Consider the following 19,300-nt stretch of genomic DNA (forward strand, 5'->3'; position numbering starts at 1 on the left):
GGGTCACGGTGCGTGGTCGGCAAACAATACGTCCCACCCCTCCCCAGCTCGTTACTGGCAGCTCTCTCGCTGTTGGACACGAGACAACAGCTACCAATGTTTACAATAGACACGTCTTACTTCTACACTTTTATCACTGTTTGGAGACCGCTCATGTATTCGGGCAACTTTAGAAAACATCTATATCGACCCTTGAAAGGCAAACGTGACTAAGCAACAATGCGTAAACTTTACAGTAGACTAATTTAAACTTGAAATACCTGAAAAAAGTTATATTTTAACGAATCTAGCTGTAGGATTGAAATGATTTTAATAGACCTAGAAATATATATATATATATTTTGCGCATCGAATATGGTTATTGCCTATCATTTATGTACAAAGCAGTTATTGTCGCCTAGTCACGTTTGCCTTTCAAGCGTCGATATTAAAAGGTGGCTTACTTAATATTCAAACTCTTCGGCCAGACATTAATAAGACGTGATAATTAATTTAGGCGGAAGAGAGTGTTGAATGCCAATTCGGATCAATCTTACTCTTACTAATCATGGCGGCTTGTTTCAAATATCATCTGCTATGATCTAAGGGATCGAATAGCAGTGAAAAAATCATGCTACTCTGTGAGGTGAGTTAAATGAAAATGAGTAAAACAAAAATATCTGAAATAAATTAGTTGCAAAATAATAATAAAATAAAATGTTCAATAAATTTTAATGATATTAAGATGATCATAAATTGACATGTTTTACCGTGTTTAAGTGGTATACTCTAACTGATCTTAAGCTGAGACTTGAAAATTTATATCTACCTATCTCAAAATTAGATGACATTCATGAATAAGAGGAACAAACAAATAAAGAAAAGGATATAAAAACAATGATCTTTTCTACATTTTATAGTTAGACAAAACAGTTAAGCACCATTTTGCTCTATCTCTCGGTGGCTTACTGGAAGTAGTGTAATAAAGCTGAAGAGTATTTTACACACGCGCAAACAACTGTGATATGATACTATTAATTATTAAGTCTGTAATCTTTTTTAATATTGAGAACGTGTCTGATATTGAAGATTAGCGTAAGCGTAACGGACGGCCATGTATTTTTGTTATATACCAAACAATCGAAAATTTGACCCGTGTCTCAATATCGATAGCGGGATTGACGTTGAGATGTCTTTAAGCTCCGGTAACAGCTTAAAATCAGATGAACAGTGAGGTTACGTTCCCTTTCTAAAAAAACATAAAAAAACAAAGAAACATCACCCCACCAAGTCCACTTATCTGTAAGCAGTGTCTCATCGTCCATAACCCGCCACCCATGGAGACGGTAATATCTATATTCACTGAGATAACTATAACTCGTTGATTATACGTCATTTCGCCGCGTCCCGTATATTATTTATATTTTTAAACGCGCACCAAACTCGATAATGATCCTCGACCCAAACTCGAATGAGAGGTTTGTTTTAACGAGGACAGAGGCTATGGAGTCGCCTGTGTAATATTAATCTTAGAAATGTTAATGAAATGGTCGAAACTTCGCACCTAATTATAGCGTTATAATACAAACATTTTCACTTTGGCGTATAGAGAGCTTTCTTGATAGCTTATGATCACCTTTGTTCATGGACATCCACAATGCCAGGGCGTCAAACATTTCACCGACAAGATCTTCCACAGTATATGTTTCAAACATACAATTACATGTACAAGATTTTATGCATTATAATTAGTAATATTCTAGATTTATCTATATTTCCTCAGTAAGCCGTTACGTTTAACAATATTCAAGCTACGTAGTATTTATTCTGTTAATCTGATTTAATTCCTCTTACCTCTCTTCTTATTCTCCGTCTTATCCCACTAGGTGGGGTCAGCACAGCTATTTTTTCTCTTCCATTCTCTTCTATCAGCCGTCATCTCAACAGTCACTCCTCTCTCTTTCGTATCGTCATTCACACACTCCATCTATGTCTTCTTCGGTTGACCTCTTCCCCATCTACATTTTCTATTTTATTACCCTTATAAATAGCTAGCTTTAGCCCGCGACTCCGTCCGCGTGGAATAGTTATTTTGGCATAACGCTAAATTTTACCTCCACTTCATTTACGTAAAAAATGAAAATATTTTTGGATTATAGAATGTTAAGAAGCTATTTGAACCCCTATTTCGAAACATTATTTATCAGTGCTCCACTTGTATTGTTCTTAGAGCGATGTTCCTATATAGATTTCCTCAACAAATGGGCTATCTAACACTGAAATAATTTTTCAAATCGGACCAGTAGTTCCTGAGATTAGTGCGTTCAAACATACAAACTCTTCAGCTTTATAATATTTAAGTATAGATTAATAATTATTTGTGTGATGAAACCACTCCACGGACGCCTACGTTCTGCTCTTACGCGATAATCCGGCGAGCGCTGTAACAGCCACCGCCGGCGATCACTCACTGCTCATCTTCTGATTATCAACACGATTTATGTGATAATGTTCGTTTATTTCAACACTAATAATGATATAAGTCGTTAATGTCGATAATTTCACAAATATTTGGTCGTTTTGTTTATTTTATTCATGTATAAGAGTTTGAGTTTGTTTATAATTGCTTGCAGAATGTATTTTATGACAATATTATGGATAGATTTTTCTTATATTATAAAGGGTCTGTTGGTACAGCTATTTCGGAGAATATTTCTGTTGAGGTGTTATAATTATAAAGGCACGTAAAATAGTCATTATTAACAGACATATACATCTCTATAGTCTAAAAGCGGGTGACCGGCATTCAGTCGTAATAATTATATTATTACTAGCTGACTCGGCAGACTTCGTAGTGCCTCAATCGATAAATAAAATACCTAAACTTTTGTATAAAATAAACTTAAAACAAACAAAAATAATCCGTCCGACGGAGGACACATCAAAGGGAAAACAAAATTGTTAATTTTATTTGATTCCGAGTATTTTCATATTTATCTACCTTTTAAACCTTCCCTGGATTTCCACAAATAATTCAAGACCAAAATTAGCCAAATCGGTCCAGCCGTTCTCGAGTTTTAGCGAGTCTAACGAACAGCAATTCATTTTTATATATATAGATAGAAGATAGATTATTATTATTATTATTGTGTGAAAATGAATCTATAATTCATAACATGCGATTAACCTTTATAATAGATAACTCGGACGTACAGTTACAGATGTCTGATATTAAAGCGCTCTAAAAGTTCAATCGGCTATGATTACTCCGAACATCAAAAGTTCGAGTTACTTGAATAGTTTCGTCTCTAAGCAAATAGAGATAATTCATGTAACCGCTAGTCACGTCACGAGTCCGCAATTTGATCACAATCTCCACACCGACCGGGGGGTCATTGCGCCACCCACGAGATATCTTCATCGCGATGCTCACACACAGAAACCTCTGATCATTTTATAACAATTCTAGCTGTGCCCGCGACTCTGTTCGTAAAAACTCGAAGATCAATTTGGTTTTTTTTTCTCCCTGTGCTGGTAGCCTTAGAGAGCTATGTCAGCGCTACCAAAGGAGGAGCCCTAACATGTAGGTGAGCTCACGGGGCTTAAACCTGAGGACGTTGTTAACACTAGCCCTAGCAAGAGCAGTGCTTCGCAGAATCTACCACCGGATCGGAAACGTGTTCCACTGAGAAGATCCGGCGAGAAACTCAGTGGGCTGTGTCTTTGGGCTAATTTACTCAACGAAACCTTCGTCGCCAGCGACGGGTTCCGCGAGAACGGTGACCGGTGCTTGAGGTCAAAAACCAACTTGGAAATGCCGCTTAGTATAAATAATAAATCTTATTAACATCTATATCCATCCATATATAGAGTATTAATACATATAAACATACGTCATTTCTGAAAACTCCAGTTTTATATAAAACTAAATCTAGATCCGTAAGTACCTACCACCACCGTGGAGGCAGCGGTTATATGTTTTATCATCTATGTATGGGCTTTACTAGGGTCTCATCTGCAGGTGACAGGATAAGAAAGAATTACTTCGTTAGCGAACTTCAATTAGTATAGACGATAGACAAGATCATCAAGTAGTAAAGTGATAGAGTACTGTATAAACTATTATATGTATGTATGTATATGTATATATGATTATGTGTATATGTATATTTATATTTTTGTGTATGCATTTGTAATTTAATATAAATTTAATTGCACCTACCACTATTTACTCTGGACTACCTTTGATTGACTGCTAGAGAATGCCTTAGGTATTAAGTCCGCCAATGTAAATTTTACATGAAGTGTAATAAATAAATAAATAAATCAAGCGTATCTTCATACGCTTTATTTGTGACAGTGGTCTATTTCTAGCACGAAATATTCGTGTGTTCTGTTGAGTCGTCCATTACACAATATAATTAAAACTTTGATGTAAAGTTTCATTTTTCGTGGTTGAGTTCACGCTGGCTGCCTAGAGTTGATCTATCCTTTAGGACCGGTTTTAACCGGGTACATTTTTTTTATTAATCTGACGACTTAATTGATTTTAACACGCTTTTATTGGCTTGAGGCTCATCGTGACTGGTAAGGTAGATGGGAACAGGCCTCGGGGGCGCGTTGGTCCGACCAGATCCGCACCGCTCTTGATTCCAAGTTTCACAACGCCCTCCACACCGCCAGAGACAAGAATGGATGGCGAAAAATCGTGCGTGCGAAGGTGATACAAAAGGGTGGTCACGACCCTCAGCAATGAGGAATACGACGCAAGGAGGAGGATTGGCTTGGTATGTTAGATAATGTATGTTTATGAGGAAATCTTTGAACGTCAATTTCACCTACTTCAAGACGTATATACTATGCGATTAACTTGAATATTAATACACGCGTTAAAGATCGATGACACTACAATAATTTTATAGCTTCACTCTAAAACCGTAAAAGGTATTGAAGAATAAAAAAAGACAACAACAGAATGAAATAAATTGTTAGCTCTGTTGGCTATAGTTTTTTATTTTTAGTTTTTAAACAACATAATATATTATTTGTAATTTCGAAATCAAACTTAAGCATACGAGTAGTCAAAGTTTGTGTTTGTCATAAAGCTATTGATTTAAATATTGCAGAGACTTTAAATATATATTTTATTTCAAGTATCAGCTCTTCGTTTATTTAACTCAATTTCCTTCCTTCTTATTATAGAGTAGGTATTGCGAGAAAATATTCGGGTTCCTTATACCATTACCAGCTTGGAACACCTAGGATGGGTTAGGCGGAGTTCCGAACACGTTATTATCACCGTCCGATTCATAAATTATGGGAATCGGTTCGCGTCGTCGCAACTGCTGAGATTTTGGGGGGCGATGTTACGGTACCTTATCGTGGATAGCTCATTATATTATTGTGGAGAGTATTAAGCGGTAGGCAGCGGCTTGGCTCTGCCACTGCCATTGCTGAAGTCCATGCGCGACGGTAACCACTTACCATCAGGTGGGCCGTATGCTCGTCTGCCTACAAGGCCAATAAAAAAAATAATTATAACGTACACCTAATTAATTTTATTTATTTCATAATTCGATTTAGTATTGAGGTTTTTGAAGATATTTGACGTTTGGTACTAGGGTAAATTATTTCTTGTCTCTTACGTGTATTTTTTTGGTACCTCCAGCACAGAAAAACCTAATTTGGGTCCGTTGATGTAATCGTGAATTTTACAATTATTTATTTAATGGTTTAACTTTTTAGTTTGTTCTCTTATACATAGGGTCGTAAGTCAAAAAGGGCTTGATATAGTGTCGAATTATTATATTGCAAACAAGATATTTTATATCCAGTTTTCTATACTGTTTCAGGTTTAAATATTACATAAAACCATTCGCTTAGCTAGATAATAATATGCCATTACTGAATGTAATTGCAGGATCACTGGCATTTAGCGAATAACAAATTGTTTGTCTTAATCAAACGTTGTTGTTATAAAGGATTCGCATCCAATACGAAATACCTGGTATAGATCAACCATACTGAATTAACGTTTGTATAATTTCACACGTAATTTCGGTCATATCCACGATAAGCCAATGAAGTGTTATTTGAAAATTATCTTCAAGGGAACAAAAAAAAGAACTAAATTGGTAAAACCAACAAACAGAATAACACAGCGCCTCCGCCTCGGGGAGCCGGGCTTAATCATACAAATTATCCAGTTATGACGAACAAAGCTACATATAGATTTTTTTATTCGTATATTATTTTATAACTTTTATCTCTCACGAGCGATTTCCGTTCGCAATATTTTGTTTTTCAATTATGAAATTGCACTGTCTGGAAGCTGGATCGGAAATTGTTTCGACATTAAACTCTCACGCCTCCGTAAATAAGTATTTCCGGTTATTTTAATTGTTCACGCCCTAAGTCATTCCAGGCCACTTCCTTCCATCTACATTCACGTCAACTACTGGTCCCACAGTAGTCGAAATTCGACTTTAATTAAATGAAATTATAAGTTTTTACACTATTATGATTATATTGTCAAACAGTCAAAGACTATTTTACTCGTACTTCTATAATCACAGATTTCGCCAAGACTACACTTTACACAAATATTAATAAAGACAAACATTATTTAATCTATTCTCAATTTGATCACAGACTATAAGCAATAAGAAAAGTTTGACAATAGTCAAATAGTATGCATGCGTGTGTGTGTCAAATACATGGTAGTGTGTGTAATGTTTTGATTATTGATTTAATGTATTTTTATGCATAATTTAAACAATATTTACATTTTACACTCCTTCTCTATATTCTCTAGAAGTGTGGGAAATTTCATACTCCTCCGTCCGCTCAATTTTCGTAAAAAGGGGTACAAAGTTTTTGCTTCACGTATTAATTATATAGATACTTAAAGAACAAAAATCTGACAGAGTCAAAAACCTTTTAGCGTTAAAACGTAATTCATTAAAACAAGAAAAGAGAAATGCGTCATACGAAAGGCCCGATCCCATGTTACTATCTAATTCGTTACATGTAAACACCAATTATGATAAAAATATAAAGTGCCATTAGTCTACCAAGTCAACGTTCAATTTCTCCAACATCCCACGTAGATTATAGGCACGAATCAAATATTACACGGTCTTTAATATGTACAACAATTGTTGCGAAATTTCAACTATAAGCCCGATATAACGGCTTGTTTTCGGCTCAATCCATATGTTTGGTCATGAAGTAATTTGTAACGTACGCTCGCACTGTATAATTAGGATCGTTCTGACCAACGATGATTGCTTATTATATTGATGTTTCAATTTTATACCCATTTTTATGGTCATCGACCAAGCGTGGGGGGTGGCCACCCAAGACCGTTGGCCATTCTCTTCGCTCTAGCGAAAGCCCGCGTAAGTCTTTCTTTATCTAAAGAATACTTGAATTTTCGTCTTTGTCTCTCGTGTGTTTAGATTGTGATTCCGTTTCGTTTCGGCTCAGATTATTTGAACGAAGAAAGTTGTTCGTTTTGATGAGGTAATGCAAGAAGTGTTTAGTGCGTCGTGAGGGTATAGCTTAGTGACGACAGATGCTTCCTTATTGACTTTTCGTAATGATCGGTGCAAGCCGATTCCCATTTCGTTCACAAATGATTGAATAAAAAAAAAACAGGTCGGATTATTTTTTAAATATATTTTTTCCCGCCAGTTCGTTATAAATGTAATAAAATTGGATTAACAAAAAAATAATGCATCGATTCGATTTGATTTAGGCTAGATGCCACAAAGATGCCTGTGACAAATTCTTACAACGACCCCGGCTAATGAATTTGTCTGACAATCCAAAGTTTGTTATCGGGACCACCGAATTTTTCTTTTGTTTTAGTTTTTAAAATAACAAACCAAGTTCGGGTCGTAACTATCTCGTTTCTTTAATCTGGCTTTAGAACAGTTTATCTCAAACTTTCGTTTTCAATTTCAATGATCGAAATCAGAACAGTAAAACATTTACTGTCAAATAAAAATTACTTTGTCACAACCATAACGTCGAATTTATATTTGAAAATTTAATATTTATTAACAAAATTGATTCAATAAAAAATTCTGTGAAACTGTAGAGAGAAAGGCATTAATTACTTAAATGTAATTAATTGGAAAAAGTGGCAAAGTAATAAAACTAAGTAGGTAATTAAAAACTTAGATAAACATACAACCTCATAGCCCACCTGGTTTTAAGTGGTTATAACATTAATTTTACCACCAACCTTGAAGTCAAAGTGGCAGTAAATGAGAATTTAATTAAATAAACATTTTTACGCCGATACAAAACGGATGATGGTGTAGAGCAAGTTAATTCTCTGTTTGTTAATCTTGAACATACTGAAAATAAACGATTTAGTTATATTAAAAATATTCAGAAGTAAAAGTGAACACAAATCAATAATATTCGATGTTAATTAAAAAATTTGGGAACCTTCACAACGTCGGAAGACGGACGGTGGCGCCTGTGCTTCGTTTTACAGCCTCTAGTTAACCATAACCAATGTTTAATTTTACTAATCGCTACTATAAATAATTAAATTGATTAACATCGTAGGGGATCGAAATTATTATTGTATGTTCCACATTTTATTGGTAAAGTCGGGCCAGTGGCCTTTACAAGGCAGAAGCTCTTTTAATTTATTTCTTTTTTTATTGTATATATGGGTGGACGAGTTCACAGCCCACCTGGTGTTAAGTGGTTACTAGAGCCCATAGACATCTACAACGTAAAATTAAATGCCGCCACCCACCTTGAGATATGAGTTCTAAAGTCTCAGTATAGTTACAACAGTATAGTTAACGAAACGCATTACTGCTTCACGGCAGAAATAGGCAGGGTGGTGATACCTACCCGTGAGGACTCACAAGAGGTCCTACCACCAGTAAAAAATCGTCAAGCTCATCTTTAAGCCTCATGCTGGGTTAGATGAAGGACAAATTGACGGTCATTTTTCCACAGGAGAAAATCGCCGGATCCCCGTCCGCACAGTCACTGTGGGTGACTGTGGGTATGTGGAAGTTGAACCTCACTAAAAACTGCCGCTCACAGCCGGCGCCCTACCCCGGACTGGACCGGAGCCCAGTCGGAGCTATTGAGACGGTGGGACAGGGTTTACGCAGAGCATATTACATCCATCCCGCCGAAATTGACGCTCATCATGATCCTCGACTTCTCTCGTCCAGAAGTAGTTAGAATTTGTTAAAGCTTGAAGGCGTTGTGGCCTGAAGGATAAGACGTAGGTGCATTCGTATGTACCGATACACCGGTGTTCGAATCCCGCAGGTAGGTACTAATTTTTCCAATGAAATATGCTCACGATTGACTTCCACTGTGAATGAATAACATCGTGTACTAAAACTCAAACCCGCAAAATTATAGTTTGCGTAATTACTGGTGCTAGGACGTCTTGTAAGTCTGCACGGGTACGAACCACCACCCTGCCTGTTTCCGCCGTGAAGCAGTAAAGCGTTTCAGTTTAAAGGGCGGGGCAGCCATTGTACTGTTAAAAGTGAGACCTTGCAACTCATGTCTCAAGGTGGGTGGCACATTTACGTTGTAGATGTCTGTGGGCCCCGGTAACCACTTAACACCAGGTGGGCCGTGAGCTCGTCCATCCATCTAAGCAAAAAAAACAGGCATTATGATTGATAGTTAGAAAAATGGTAACTTCTCCAGAATTTGGACCACACCACGACTGTATGACTTGGAAACGCCGGGTGCCTTACTTAGGTATGGGGCATACATAGCCTCTTCGAGTGATTTCCACAAGTGACTGTCCCAAAAATCAAGTCTCAAATCATTTTGCGCTGAAGTATTAGTTAGTTTAAGTGGATGTAGGTACATAGACAACATTTGCAAATTGTTTTTTCATTAGCAGGTTTCCCGTCATGGCCAGTTTATTGCTTAACCCCTTTAATTGTCACAGTCAACTAGTAATTGACCCATCGTTTCCTACTTAAAGACCACCCGAGTGCCGCTTGGCTTCGGGACTCAAGGTAAAATAAATATCTATTTTAATGAAAGAGTATTCTTAATTTTATTAACAAAAACTAATTTACAGTTTTCGTGGTCACGGATGTAGTCAATAGTCCGTGAAGAGATATTATGCTGAAAAGAACATCTGTTCTACTACTATCTAGTACACTTTGATCTCAGCCAAAAGGCCGAGTCCGGGACCAAGAAAACTGTAAAGTATTTAAAAGGTGAGAAATAATATGATGACAACAAAAAAAGATGTGTGGTGTCGTGGGACACCGGATAGGAACGAAGTTCCTTATTATAAAAATATTAATTTTAAGTTCTATTCGAGGTATAAAGACTATAAAACTGGAGGTTTCGCAACAACCCATGGTCATTCGGTAACGTGTGAACTTATTGGGGTACACTGTGTGCATTACTAATAAAAATCTTACGTTACAGACGTTTTTTCCCGGTTAGGGTAACCCCCCCCGCATCGTAACTCGTAACATCTCCATAAGGAAGTTCGTTCCAAAACGCGTGATAAAACCGTAAAAATAGTTTCAATTATAACTAAGAAGAAAGCCGAAGAAAATCCTGCTTAAAATAATATACCGGCTTGCCTTATGAAACCTGCATTACATATTAACCTACCAATTACAAACACGTAACTCATTCGATATTGGTTGTAGCTTGGAAAATAGACGTGAGTAAAAAACTTCTTTATAGTTGTTCTAGCACCCTTGAAGATGGGAAGACCGTTTCACAGGCCAGGCGGGACGGTGTTCAATCATCTTGTGCTGCCGACGGGCCTTTGTGGCTGCTGCAATATAACATGTGGTCCGTGAGCTCATCAACCAACGTTTACAATACAATGTATCTCAAATAGAACCTGAAAACGTCAAGTATTTCGCAAAACCATATTGTAAATTCCATAACTGTTCCCGAGCACTATAGCAATGCGGACTGTCAAAAGCCGATGCCGGGCGCTCACCCCTCAAGTGTCCGGGCCACACTTACCCGGGGGTGGGCTCGATACACCTCCTTTCTTACCCCCCAATGACCCTCTCTAGTACTATGAATACTCGAAAGTAGTTAAGCAAAATATATTTTAAAGCACGTATTACTACTACATACGAAGTTTTAAAGTAGTAATTTAATCAGTACCTTTATGCATTTAAATTCATTCCATGGTGTTCTTTCTAATAGCTCATGTAAGAAGAACGTATTATGATCAATAATTTGTCTCTAGAACATGAAATCAAGTTATTTCACGTTTTTTCTGTACAATCAAAACGACAATAAGCTAGAAACCCAAAAATACACAGAAACGGGAAGCAAAATAAAACAGCAGTCTCGTCAACAACAGAAAAAAATTCATTAGACAGCTAGCTAATACTTGTCATTTTAGGTATTTTTAGGTAATTTACTCAGTACAGAAGTACCTTTAAGCATTTTAATTCATTCCATGGTGTTCTTTCTAATAGCTCATGTAAGAAGAACATATTATGATCAATAATTTGTCTCTAGAACATGAAATCGAATTATTTCACGTTATTACTGTACAATCAAAACGACAAAAAAATAAAAACCACAAATAAACAGAAACAGAAAGCAAAATAAAACAGCAGTCTCGTCAATAACAGAAAAAACTTCATTACACATATAGCTCATAATTGTCATTTTAGGTATTTTCAGGTAATTTACTCAGTAAAAAAGTACCCTTATGCATTTTAATTCATTCCATGGTGTTTTTTCTAATAGCTCATGTAAGAAGAACATATTATTATCAATAATTTGTCTCTAGAACATGAAATCGAGTTATTTTACGTTATTACTTTATAGTCAAAACGACAACAAGCTAGAAACCCAAAAACACTCAGAAACGGGAAGCAAAATAAAACAGCAGTCTCGTCAATAACAGAAAAAACTTCATTAGACAGCTAGCTAATACTTGTCATTTTAGGTATTTTCAGGTAATTTACTCAGTACAGAAGTACCTTTAAGCATTTTAATTCATTCCATGGTGTTCTTTCTAATAGCTCATGTAAGAAGAACGTATTATGATCAATAATTTGTCTCTAGAACATGAAATCGAGTTATTTCACGTTATAAATTTATAGTCAAAACGACAATAAGCTAGAAACCCAAAAATACACAGAAATGGGAAGCAAAATAAAACAGCAGTCTCGTCAATAACAGAAAAAACTTCATTACACATATAGCTCATAATTGTCATTTTAGGTATTTTCAGGTAATTTACTCAGCACAAAAGCACCTTTTACATTTCAATTCATTCCAATTTAATTCATTACATGGTGTTCTTTCCGATAGCTCATGTAAGAAGAACATATTATTATTATCAATAATTTGTCTCTAGAAATTGAAATCGAATTATTTCACGTTATTACTTTATAGTCAAAACGACAATAAGCTAGCAACCCAGAAAAACACAGAAACGGGAATCAAAATAAAACAGCAGTCACGTCAACAACAGAAAAAAATTCATTACACAGCTAGCTAATTAATACTTGTCATTTTAGCTCTTTAGCATGTCGTAAGCCTGTATTGTTAAGCAAATAGACAGCTAAGTGAACCGTTAGCTGTCTAGGCAACGGATCCCGCGTGCCATCCGGCTTTGGATTGAGCTCCCCTCCACGGTGTTTTCCGAGCGCTATGACATGTCCTTCTTCAAACGAGGCTAGCGGAGAGTACTTTATGGTAGGCAGCGGCTTGGCTCTGCCCCTGGCATTGCTGACGTCCATGAGCAACGGTGACCACTTACCATCAGGTGGGCCGTATGCTCGTCTGCATACAAAGGCAATAAAAAAAAATTACAGCTTATTTCAATTGTACTACATGTATGTACAATATTTTAAACAAAAGTAAAAATATATGTAGGTATTCGCGATAACTTTACGTTCACATTTTAGCGAGTCTTTAAAAACCTCTTCGGTTTTCAATAACACTTGTATGTGAAATATTCAAAAACTGTAGCAAATTTTCAATTTATTTTAGTTTATGCAGTATAAAATACCATATAAGCTAAAATGGTAACAAAATATTAGAACTTAACGACACTTGGCAAAAATATTGATGACGAATAAAGCCGCCATTTGGTTTTTTTTCTTTATTCTTGGATTCAAACGGTGACTAGTAAGCTTTAAGGACATATTAAGTCCGCAGCTAACCTAATACACAGTTTTGTCACTATTTTTCATATTACCACTCAATCTAATTAGAAAACTCAATCGCATTTACAAGCAGCACGATAATTTTAGGCAATCTTTTCGAGAACATCTGGTAATACGGTTGCCGGACATTCCGAGGTGTCATGGCGACGGTTCACCGAAGCGTAGCTGGAGGCGGACTCGTAGTAGCTGTAATATAGCCTGATGTAGCCTCCTCAGGGATGGACGATTGCCCTTAAGTGCTAAGGTCTAAGAGGCCGGAATTAGCACTCGACCACTTGAGTAGTCCTATATTCTTTGTTAGCAATTCTTTCCAAGTGGCCGGTCTTTGCGTCTTATTAGAACCCTGTATTAGAAATTTTGTAAACATATTTTGCATTAGACGAACTTGGATTCAGATTAGGAGGATGTTTCTAGACATACTTTTTGTAATTTTTTATGTACCCGTTCCGAGTAAGACAATTAGTGTGCTTGTATCGAGTGATTCGACTATATTAGGGTTGAAATCCTATATAAAACATGTACCATAGCTATTTTTGTTGCCGCTGATTCCTAAGATGTAGTGTCTCCGTGATAATAACACTTTAGTCATCTATAACTACGAAAAATCAAAAGTTTTGGAATCGTCGGAAATACGATTATGGGATCAATTAACGCTGAAGTAAAACAATAGAAGTATTTTTAAATATTGTATGACCCGCGAAAACGGAAGTAAATACAACATTTTTGGAACGATAATAGATACAAAAACAAAAAATAATACCCTTCCCTGATATCAATTCCGTCAAACACAACAAAATTAAATACGAAAGACGTTTGTATTACAGAGCCTCTATATTTATTCTACGAACTTCGTCTGGTAATTACATATCACGACAAACTCAAAACTCGACAAGACCTTTAATAAAACACGAGATATCGATTCCTTAACGGTACTTTTCATATCAGTTTTCGTAGTTGTGAGCCAATTAAACTGCTATAAGCCGTACATTATTACCGCGTGTTCCCCCTTCGTCTCCATAAACCAACATGGCGTCACCGTTGTCACCTAACCTCAAAACAAAAATAAAATAAACCTTGAACATCGAAAACAAACCTTCCAGCCTTTACTTAAGGTCGTTACCAGCAGCACATTTTAATTGGCACAATCACCTGAAAGACTTATTCTTAAAAATCGTGTGCGATATTAGCCTATTCCTTTATCATTGAACATTAAACCACATTCGATCTTAAGTTATAAGGCATACGATTTATTTTGATTTTGTATTTAGCTAGTTAGTGTTAGTTGTGTTGTGGCAGAGGCGTGACATTAACGCCCTGAGAATTTCTAGAATTACGAACGAAGGGTTGTCGCGGTAGGGTTAAGTGATGTATTTGTAAGGAAAAAAGGGTGATGGATTATTGATGTGAAAATGGCCGTTTGATGTGAAGTTGGCTCGGTTTGTGAGTTCTTACAAATTTAATAGCTTTGCGGGACTAATTTATGGGACGACGGTATAAATTTTACTTGTAAATTCAAATATTTCATTCCCATTTTACTTGACGGTTTTACTGTTGTATCATGAAATTAGTCAATTTCTTCGCTTAGTATCGAAGCCGCTAGTCATATTACTGTTGCTGTCAACTTAACTATCGAAGTCAAATCGTATGTGGCGTGTTATCAGCTTACCAGGTTTGATTCCAATCAAAGTTATCTGTTACACTTTCGTTGTCTTTGTTACTAAATCCTTCTAATTATCCTTATTATCCTGCTAAATCTTTGTTTTGCATGTAAATTCGGATTTTTTATGATCTTGAACTTAATTATATTTAAGTTAGCCAGTTTAAAATTCCAATTGCAGTTTAAACTATCTCCTCTATGTCCTATCCTATTATTATCCTATTATTCTTATTCGAATCCAAAGTTCTTAAAACGAATTACTATAACTAAGATAATTTGACCTAGGTGGGTAAGTTTTAACGGCATTGTGTGATACAGTAACTGTGCAAAACGAAACGAAAGCTTAGAGACAGAAATAGGCGCAGTAGTATTGTTGAATGGAGTTCCCACTGTCCAAAAAGGAATTGACATGAAATCTATTTATTATTATTTCACGATTCAGTTCCATTTCATTGGCTATTGCCACAATTTACAAAAAAAACCTACTATTCAGAAACGTTACTGGTGGTAGGACCTCTTGTGAGTCCGCGCGGGTAGGTACCACCGCCCCGCCTATTTCTGCCGTGAAGCAGTAATGCGCTTCGGTTTGAAGGGTGGGGCAGCAGTTGTAACTATACTGAAATCTTAGAACTTATATCTCAAGGTGGGTGGCGCATTTACGCTGTAGATGTCCATGGGCTCCAGTAACCACTTAACGCCAGGTGGGCTGTGAGCTCGTCCACCCATCTAAGCAATAAAAAAAAAACTTAGTGGAGTCTTATTTTATTTTTCTGTATTATTGTTTTGCTGTGGACGAGTAAGTAGATGATAGCTCACGATCCACTTGCTTTTAAGTGTGAGGAGTAGGAGGCCACCCATCTTGAGACTTGTTTGTCAAATTATTGGTTCTGTATGACGAGTACTCTATGTATAGGTTAGGTTAATCGATTTAGGCAGCATCGGGGACTTTGCCCGTACGTTATTGGCAAACACCCGTGGGGATCAATATGGCGTTAAATTGCCCACACCATAGACATCAGAAAGTGAATACCATTTTGGGACTTGTGGTCGAAGTCTCCGTTGTATTGTACAACGATCATTGCATCGTTCAAATTGGAACGTCAATTTATGTATTTGAGACAACTTGTGGCTTAGGGCTCTTAGAAACATTTTAACTACGAGACAAGCAATAAAAATAGTTTGTGAGGTAAAAGAAATTTGACAAGCATGCTAGGAATGATCCATTCAAATGCGAAAACGATGTCGATTTTTTCAAACAAGCTCGTAAAACAAGGGGCACAGAGACTTGTTTTCCTTGTCCTTGGGCTGTAATGAAATGATACTGGCTTCGCTCATCGCCAAAATCAAAATAATTCATAGTTTGTTCGATGATGAATTGGAAAAGTTTTTTTTTTCAATAATACAGTAACTCAATTCAATTACGAATGTTATTATTAATCATTGCCAGACCTCAAAATACTGTTAGAACGTTATTTGTAGAACGAAAGGAAAAATTCAAGAAAAATTATGACAGAAAAAAAAGCAGGCGGTGGTTCGAATCCCAAAAGAATTCGAAACCTCGGAAATTATTACAATAAAAAAACGCGAAATTTACTACGGCTTAAATTAGTTTTAATTGTAGACTCGCGAAAACCGAAGAAACCACTACTAATATTATTATTATTTGTAACTTCACTGAAAACAAGAATTGTTACAAAACGTTTTCAATATAAACCACTGGAAGAAACAGCTTACAAAGAAACATGAATGGACCCAAATAATATATCAGGCTTCAAGCCTAAATATTAATAATACGAGGTACAGCCTTGTGAATCGAACTTTTTGGCGACCGCGGTGGTACTAAGCGGATTCCGAGGGCCGGAATCAGGGCGATGTTCAAAAAATAAATACCCCCAAAAATTTTTAGCGCTATTTTTGAGTCTTCAACGCATATACCCAATACGGCAGTGGTTTTAAAATAAAAGAATGTCCTGAAAAATACCACTTTTGAATTCAGCAGTATCACCTAACGCGTTACAAGTTTTCTGAAACGTCAACGATACAATTATCAAATTATATAGTTTTTTTTATCGACTCCAAAAAAGGCTTTTGAGATTTTAATTGGCGAATTTTAATATTGAAGCTTAAAAAAGCTAACTACATTATAGAAAACTACTTTGAGAGGACTGAAAGTTTTTCTTCATTTTATAGAAAAGTTTGAGGGATAGGACATCATTTGGATTTGGGGATACTAAGCTAATTAGAAATCATATGGATTAGGGTAGGTGGTAAGTATTCACATTGTAAATTCTACGAATTCCACTAAGCGGTTAAAATCTCAGCTTAACTTATCGATTAATAACAAAATCTCAAACTTTTTTAAACTTTAATTATAATTACTATTGAATTCGTCATAAACATTGAAGATAAAAGATACTTATTACCTACCTGCGTGGGAAATACCCCACGCACATTATTCCTGATTACGTTCTCAGGGAATGAACAAAAAGGGCGCACACACGATCCAGAGCCACCTATAACAAGCCTATTGTTTTTATACAAATACAATATTGCGTTTATAAGTCAGTTGATACCGGGAACAGGGGTAAAAGTGGATCCGAGAGATTTTAAATTGCTTTTCCATTGTTAGAATACATGATTGTGAGGTAGAAATATAGTGTTGCAATGTACGCTGTTACGGAAATGATTGTTTTTTTTACCACTAATTAATCCAGTTTTTCATTACCAAAATACTAAATTTCAGCAAATACCTTACCGGTCCATATAATGTGTTTTAGAAATTGTATAGATAAACTACTTCGTGAGATATGCATTTACGTACATTGTTTTTTTTCGTAAGGGGTTAAAGTCTTTTAAAGTACCGAATTAGGATATATATTTTATCAAAATTAATTACTTATCCAAGGAGTTTAGTTGTAGAGCTTCAAATCATTTACTAGCACATATTCACAAAAAATATTATCACTTTTTAGATGTAAGTAGGTGAAAGGATATTTCTAAATCTATTCTGGAATACTGTATTGCTGAAACGGTCGAAATGTGGACGCTGACCGTGGACTAGTCCACCAACTAAAAGTTACTCAGCGAGCTATGGAGCGAGCTATAATTGGTTTGTCATTGCGAGACCGAATACGTAATGAAGTCATTAAGGCAAAAACCAAGGTGATCGATATAGCTGGCAGAGTTAGTAAGCTGAAGTGGCAGTGGGCTGGTCACATATGTCGCAGAACTAATAATCTTTGAGGTAGACGTGTTCTGGAGTGGAGACCGCGAACCGGCAAACGTATTGTAGGGTGCCCTCCTGCTAGATAGAGCGACGACCTGCGCAGGACAGCTGGCAGTAACTGGATGCGCAGAACCGAGGATCGGGTTTAGTGGCGAGCTTTGGGGGAGGCCTATGTCCAGCAATGGACTGCCACAGGCTAATGATGATGATGAAACAGGTCGAATTGATGATTTTGAATCTTCTTAAGTTTTTATTTAATTTTTGTATAATAAAATCCGCCCATAGTCGGCTCTGTTCCACACAGAGCAACAAGAGAAGCGCGTGCGTCGGCATCTCTGGCGCCAGTAGCCTCCATTTGAATTTATTTATTTATACCTTTCGTCTGCTTTTATACATGTATTTATTCATTTTTGTACTGCCTTGTCTTCACATCGATACAACTGAAATATTCGCCAAGGATTCGACGAGATTAGATTTTAAAGATTAAAGATTGCCTATTGTCGGAATGCCGGATTTTATTTTGTTAATTTTAATTACCTTTTGAATTATAACAATATTCTTTTTTTGTATACATATGTGAAATAACTCACTCTTGATCTGGTCTTAAGCGGTTACCTTAGCCTATTGACACCGCAAACGCCGCCCTGTTCAGGACGTTTCGTTGAAGCCTCAATAATTTTATATTATAATACGGGTATACTCTTCAAACCTGCTATTGTTGTCTAGAATAACAGCTGGTTGGTGTCATAAAAGACTAGATATCCATCGGAAAATGAGGGGGGGCGTTCTCTGAGTAGTATACCAGCTAGCTACTATCGCATACTCGGCGTTTGCTCGCGGCAGGACTCTAGCTAGCTATCTTTTCCGCAAAGCAGTAATTCAGTTTGAAAGGTCGGGCAGCTTTTTTTTATTGCTTAGATGGGTGGACGAGCTCACAGCCCATCTGGTGTTAAGTGGTTACTGGATCCCATAGACATCTACAACGTAAATGCGCCACCCACCTTGAGATATAAGTTCTAAGATCTCAGTATAGTTACAACGGCTGCCCCTACCCTTCAAACCGAAATGCATCACTGCTTTAGTGCAGAAATAAGCAAGGTAGTGGTACCTACCCGCGCGGACTTACAAGAGGTCCTACCAACAGTAAAAAAAAGCTGTTATACAATACAGTTGAGGATTCCATCTCGTATCTCAGGCTGGGCCGTACTGTTGTTGTATCTAATCAATAAATAAAACCGCGTGACTTAAGGCTTGATA

This window comes from Bombyx mori, chromosome 16, assembly GCF_030269925.1.
Source record: "Bombyx mori chromosome 16, ASM3026992v2".
Classification (NCBI taxonomy): domain Eukaryota; kingdom Metazoa; phylum Arthropoda; class Insecta; order Lepidoptera; family Bombycidae; genus Bombyx; species Bombyx mori.